Below are 7,500 nucleotides of genomic sequence, written 5' to 3'. Positions count from 1 at the left end.
TCTCTCTCTCCCCTCACCCTCTCTCTCCCCCATCTCTCTCTCCCCTCACCCTCTCTCTCTCCCCCTCACCCTCTCTCTCCCCCATCTCTCTTTCCCCCTCACCCTCTCTCTCTCACCCTCTCTCTCTCTCCCATCTCTCTCTCTCCCACTCATCCTCTCTCTCTCCCCTCACCCTCTCTCTCCCCATCTCTCCCTCCCCTCACCCTCTCTCTCTCTCTCTCTCTCTCTCTCTCTCTCTCTCTCTCTCTCTCTCTCTCTCTCTCTCTCTCTCTCTCCCCCATCTCCCCCTCTCTCTCTCTCTCTCTCTCTCTCTCCCCATCTCTCTCTCTCCCTCACCCCTCTCTCTCTCTCCCTCACCCTCTCTCTCGCTCTCTCCCCCACCCTCTCTTTCTCTCCCCCTCTCTCTGTCTCTCTCTCTCCCCACCCTCTCCCCTTCCACCCTCTCTTTCTCGCTCACTGTGTCTCTTTCTCGCCTCCACCCTCTCTCTCTCTCTCTCTCTCTCTCTCTGCACACAGGGAGCCAGGAAGGAAATAGAAACAGGAGGATAATTTGCCATTAAAAGAAATAGTTAATTATGCCGCTGCCGTGGCTTCTTAGTGGCTCCATAAACCCAGCTCTCTCCCCGGCTTCACTTCAGGAGCCAAGACACACTTTCAAGTGGACGGGCGGCATCCCAAAATGCACCCTATGCCCTATTTAGTGCACTCCTTTTGCCCAGAGTCCATATGGCTCCTATGCACTACATAGGGAACAGGGTACCTTAAGGAACGTTGCATCTGCAGCATGTTGCAGAGAACAATTCAACATGAATTGGGCTTTCCACAACGGCCGGATCGAGGGTCATAAATCAATAAACTAATCCTAACCCACTGAGGCCTTATCGAGGGTCATAAATCAATAAACTAATCCTAACCCAATAAGGCCTTATCGAGGGTCATAAATCAATAAACTAATCCTAACCCACTAAGGCCTTATCGAGGGTCATAAATCAATAAACTAATCCTAACCCACTGAGGCCTTATCGAGGGTCATAATTCAATAAACTAATCCTAACCCACTGAGGCCTTATCGGGGGTCATAAATCAATAAACTAATCCTAACCCAATAAGGCCTTATCGAGGGTCATAAATCAATAAACTAATCCTAACCCACTACGGCCGGATCGAGGGTCATAAATCAATAAACTAATCCTAACCCACTACGGCTGGATCGAGGGTCATTAATCAATAAACTAATCCTAACCCAATAAGGCCTTATCAAGGGTCATAAATCAATAAACTAATCCTAACCCACTGAGGCCTTATCGGGGGTCATAAATCAATAAACTAATTCTAACCCAATAAGGCCTTATCGGGGTCCATAAATCAATAAACTAATCCTAACCCACTGAGGCCTTATCAAGGGTCATAAATCAATAAACTAATCCTAACCCACTGAGGCCTTATCGGGGGTCATAAATCAATAAACTAATTCTAACCCAATAAGGCCTTATCGGGGTCCATAAATCAATAAACTAATTCTAACCCAATAAGGCCTTATCGGGGTCCATAAATCAATAAACTAATTCTAACCCACTGAGGCCTTATCGAGGGTCATAAATCAATAAACTAATCCTAACCCACTGAGGCCTTATCGAGGGTCATAAATCAATAAACTAATCCTAACCCACTGAGGCCTTATCGGGGGTCATAAATCAATAAACTAATCCTAACCCACTGAGGCCTTATCGGGGTCATAAATCCTAACCCAATAAGGCCTTATCGGGTCATAATTCAATAAACTAATCCTAACCCACTGAGGCCTTATCGGGGTCATAAATCAATAAACTAATCCTAACCCAATAAGGCCTTATCGAGGGTCATAAATCAATAAACTAATCCTAACCCACTACGGCCGGATCGAGGGTCATAAATCAATAAACTAATCCTAACCCACTACGGCTGGATCGAGGGTCATTAATCAATAAACTAATCCTAACCCAATAAGGCCTTATCGAGGGTCATAAATCAATAAACTAATCCTAACCCACTGAGGCCTTATCGAGGGTCATAAATCAATAAACTAATCCTAACCCAATAAGGCCTTATCGGGGGTCATAAATCAATAAACTAATCCTAACCCACTGAGGCCTTATCGGGGGTCATAAATCAATAAACTAATCCTAACCCACTGAGGCCTTATCGGGGGTCATAAATCAATAAACTAATTCTAACCCAATAAGGCCTTATCGGGGTCCATAAATCAATAAACTAATCCTAACCCAATAAGGCCTTATCGGGGTCCATAAATCAATAAACTAATCCAAACCCACTGAGGCCTTATCGAGGGTCATAAATCAATAAACTAATCCTAACCCAATAAGGCCTTATCGAGGTCATAAATCAATAAACTAATTCTAACCCAATAAGGCCTTATCGGGGTCCATAAATCAATAAACTAATCCTAACCCACTGAGGCCTTATCGGGGTCATAAATCAATAAACTAATTCTAACCCAATAAGGCCTTATCGGGGTCCATAAATCAATAAACTAATCCTAACCCAATAAGACCTTATCGGGGTCCATAAATCAATAAACTAATCCTAACCCAATAAGGCCTTATCGAGGGTCATAAATCAATAAACTAATTCTAACCCAATAAGGCCTTATCGAGGGTCATAAATCAATAAACTAATCCTAACCCACTGAGGCCTTATCGAGGGTCATAAATCAATAAACTAATCCTAACCCACTGAGGCCTTATCGAGGGTCATAAATCAATAAACTAATCCTAACCCACTGAGGCCTTATCGGGGGTCATAAATCAATAAACTAATTCTAACCCAATAAGACCTTATTCAATACAAATCAATACAATTCTAAGAAAATTGAGCTCCTTTTTTAATCAGGCTTATTTCTGCTTAAATAGGGATCCACTGATTGGTAGGGATCTATGGCCTCAGGGATTAGAAGGGATCTACAGCCTCAGGGATTAGTAGGGATCTATGGCCTCAGGGATTATTAGGGATCTATTTGCCTCAGGGATTAATAGGGATCTATGGACTCAGGGATTAGTAGGGATCTATGGCCTCAGGGATTAGTAGGGATCTATGGCCTCAGGGATTAGAAGGGATCTATGGCTTCAGGGATTAGCAGGGATCTATGGCCTCAGTGATTAGAAGGAATCTGTGGCCTCAGGGATTAGAAGGGATCTATGGCCTCAAGGATTAGAAGGGATCTATTGCTTCAGGGATTAGTAGGGATCTATGGCTTCAGGGATTAGAAGGGATCTATGGCCTCAAAGATTAGAAGGGATCTGTGGCCTCAGGGATTAGCAGGTATCTATGGCCTCAGGGATTAGAAGGGATCTATGGCTTCGGGGATTAGAAGGGATCTATGGCCTCAGGTATTAGAAGGGATCTGTGGCCTCAGGGATTAGAAGGGATCTATGGCCTCAGGGATTAGAAGGGATCTACGGCCTCAGGGATTAGAAGGGAACTATGTCCTTGGGGATTAGAAGGGATCTATGGATTCAGGGTTTAGCAGGGATCTATGGCCTCAGGGATTAGAAGGGATCTATGGCTTCGGGGATTAGAAGGGATCTATGGCCTCAGGGATTAGAAGGGATCTTTGGCCTCTGGATTAGTTGGGATCTATGGCCTCAGTGATTAGTAGGGATCTATGGCCTCAGGGATTATTAGGGATCTATTTGCCTCAGGGATTAGTAGGGATCTATGGACTCAGGGATTAGTAGGGATCTATGGCCTCGGGGATTAGTAGGGATCTATGGCCTCAGGGATTAGAAGGGATCTATGGCTTCAGGGATTAGTAGGGATCTATGGCCTCAAGGATTAGCAGGGATCTATGGCCTCAGTGATTAGAAGGAATCTGTGGCCTCAGGGATTAGAAGGGATCTATGGCCTCAAGGATTAGAAGGGATCTATGGCTTCAGGGATTAGAAGGGATCTATGGCTTCAGGGATAGAAGGGATCTATGGCCTCAAGGATTAGAAGGGATCTATTGCTTCAGGGATTAGTAGGGATCTATGGCTTCAGGGATTAGAAGGGATCTATGGCCTCAAAGATTAGCAGGGATCTATGGCCTCAGTGATTAGAAGGGATCTGTGGCCTCAGGGATTAGCAGGTATCTATGGCCTCAGGGATTAGAAGGGATCTATGGCTTCGGGGATTAGAAGGGATCTATGGCCTCAGGTATTAGAAGGGATCTGTGGCCTCAGGGATTAGAAGGGATCTATGGCCTCAGGGATTAGAAGGGATCTACGGCCTCAGGGATTAGAAGGGAACTATGTCCTTGGGGATTAGAAGGGATCTATGGATTCAGGGATTAGCAGGGATCTGTGGCCTCAGGGTTTAGCAGGGATCTATGGCCTCAGGGATTAGAAGGGATCTATGGCTTCGGGGATTAGAAGGGATCTATGGCCTCAGGGATTAGAAGGGATCTTTGGCCTCGGGATTAGTTGGGATCTATGGCCTCAGTGATTAGTAGGGATCTATGGCTTCAGGGATTAGAAGGGATCTATGGCCTCAGGGATTAGAAGGGATCTTTGGCCTCGGGATTAGTTGGGATCTATGGCCTCAGTGATTAGTAGGGATCTATGGCTTCAGGAATTAGAAGGGATCCTTTTTTAAGCACTTTCTGACATGTCATTGGAGATGCACAATTCCTCAGGTTATTCTGTTAATAAAGATATCATGGGACAAAGTGTAACAACTTGAATGATGGTTTAGTAACAGTAATGCTTTTAAGAACTAACAATTATATAATTTATTTAACCGGATCCTCTGGCTCTTAGGGATCTATTGTCAGGGACCAGGACAGATCATTTTAAAGAGCTTTCTGGCATCTCAGAGGATCCACATTACTTCAGGATTTAACCTCCATAGAGTGTTAATGTTATCTTGTGACAAACGCGAGAAAGTGTAATTACACAAATCATAATTATAATACTAATATGAAAACCTAAAATCCATAGCAATTATGATAATCATCAATAATAATTGTAATGTTTGTAGTAAAAACAACTCGTTTTACTGTGGGGCGCCAGGGTAGCCCACTGTTCCTAGAACGAAAGGTTGTTCTGCCAGAACGTCATTGAAAATAAGAATTTGTTCTTAACTGACTTGCCTAGTTAAAAAAAGGTAAAATAAATAAAACTGTGGATATAGATACTATTGTACCTGTTTCCTCCAGCATCTTCACAAGGTCCTTTGCTGTTGTTTTGGGATTGATTTGCACCAAAGTACGTTCATCCCTAGGAGACAGAACGCGTCTCCTTCCTGAGTGGTATGACGGCTGCATTGTCCCATGGTGTATATACTTGCGTACTATTGTTTGTACAGACGAACGTGGTACCTTCAGGCGTTTGGAAATTGCTCCCAAAGATGAACCAGCCTTGTGGAGGTCTACAATTTTTTTATCTGAGGTCTTGGACTATTTCTTTTGATTTTCCCATGATGTCAAGCAAAGAGGCACTGAGTTGGAAGGTAGGCCTTGAAATACATCCTCAGGTACATCTCCAATTGACTCAAAATATCATCAGAAGCTTCTAAAGCTATGAATTAATTTTCTGGAATTTTCCAAGCTGTTTAAAGGCACAGTCAACTTAGTGTATGTAAACCTCTGACCCACTCGAATTGTAATACAGTGAATTATAGGTGAAATAATCTGTCTGTTAACAATTGTTGGGAAAATTACTTGTGTCATGCACAAATTAGATGTCCTAACTGACTTCCCAAAACTATAGTTTGTTAACAAGAAATTTGTTGAGTGGTTGAAAAATGACTTTTAATGACTAAGTGTATGTAAACGTCTGACTTCAAATGTATGACAGACAGACTGATAAAGAGCCTGTCACACCCTGACCTTTGTATTCTTTGTTTTCTTTATTGTTTTGGTTAGGTCAGGGTGTGACATGGGTGAATGATGTGTTTTAGAACTGTCTAGGGGTTTTGTATGTTTATGGGGGTGTCTACTATCTAGGTGTTTATGTATGTCTATGGTTGCCTCGATTGGTTTTCAGCTGTTTATCTTTGTCTCTGATTGGGAACCATATTTAGGCAGCCATCTGCTTTGGGTATTTTGTGGGTTATTGTCTATGTGTTAGTTGCCTGTGTCAGTACAATATTTAGCGTCACGGTCGTCTTTGTAGTTTGTTTATGTGTTTCTTCGTCGTCATTAAAGTAACCTATTCATATCACGCTGCGCCTTGGTCTCCTCCATTCAACGAACGTGACAAAAAAATACATTTTTTCCCTCAATCTACACACAATACCCCATAATGACATCACAATGCCCCATAATGACATCACAATACCCCATAATGACATCACAATACCCCATAATGACATCACAATACCCCATAATGACATCACAATACCCCATAATGACATCACAATACCCCATAATGACATCACACTACCCCATAATGACAAAGCAAAAACAGGTTTTTAAAAATGTTTTCAAATGTATTCTAAACCTGAAATATCACATTTACAGAAGTATTCAGACTTTACTTTGTTGAAGCACCTTTGGCAGCGATTACAGCCTCGAGTCCTCTTGGGTTTGATGCTACAAGCTTGGCTCACCTATGTTGTAGAGTTTCTCCCATTCTTCTCCGCAGATCATGTCAAGCTCTGTCAGGTTGGACGGGTAGCGTCGCTGCACAGCTATTTTCAGGTCTCTCCAAAGGTGTTTGATCAGGGTTCAAGTCCGGGCTCTGGCTGGGCCACTCAAGTACTTTCAGAGTCACTCCTGCGTTGTCTTGGCTGTGTGCTTAAGGTTGTTGGAAGGTGAGCTCACTGGAGCAGGTCTTCTTCAAGGATCTTCATTTTTCCCTCAATTCTGACTAGTCTCCCAGTCCCTGCCACTGAAAAACATCCCCACAGCATAATATTGCCACCACCATGCTTCACAGTAGGGATGGTGTCAGGTTTCCTCCAGACGTGACTCTTGGTATTCAGGCCAAAGAGTTCAATCTTGGTTTCATCAGACCAGAGAGTGTTGTTTATAATGGTCTGAGAGTCTTTAGGTGCCTTTTGGCAAACTCCAGGTGTGCTGTCATGTGCCTTTTACTGAGGAGTGGCTTCAGTCTGGCTACTCTACCATAAAGGCCTGATTGCTGCAGAGATTGTTGTCCTTCTGGAAGGTTCTCCCATCTCCACAGAGGAACTCTGGAGCTCTGTCAGAGTGACCATCTGGTTCTTGGTCACCTTCCTGACCAAGGCCCTTCTCCCCCGCTTGCTCTAGGAAGTGTCTTGGTGGTTCCAAACCATTGTGTTCTTGGGGAACTCCAATGCTGCAGAAATGTTTTGGTACCTTTCCCCAGATCTGTGACTCCACACAATACTGTCTTGGAGCTCTACGGACAATTCTTTCGACCTCATGGCTTGGTTTTTGCTCTGACATGCAATGTCAACTGTGTGTCCTTATAGAGACAGGTTTATACCTTTCTAAAATCATGTCCAATCAAGGGAATTTACCACAAGTGGACTCCAGTCAAG

Source organism: Oncorhynchus keta, chromosome 25 (genome assembly GCF_023373465.1).
Source record: "Oncorhynchus keta strain PuntledgeMale-10-30-2019 chromosome 25, Oket_V2, whole genome shotgun sequence".
NCBI classification, from domain to species: domain Eukaryota; kingdom Metazoa; phylum Chordata; class Actinopteri; order Salmoniformes; family Salmonidae; genus Oncorhynchus; species Oncorhynchus keta.
This window is presented reverse-complemented; position numbering follows the sequence as displayed.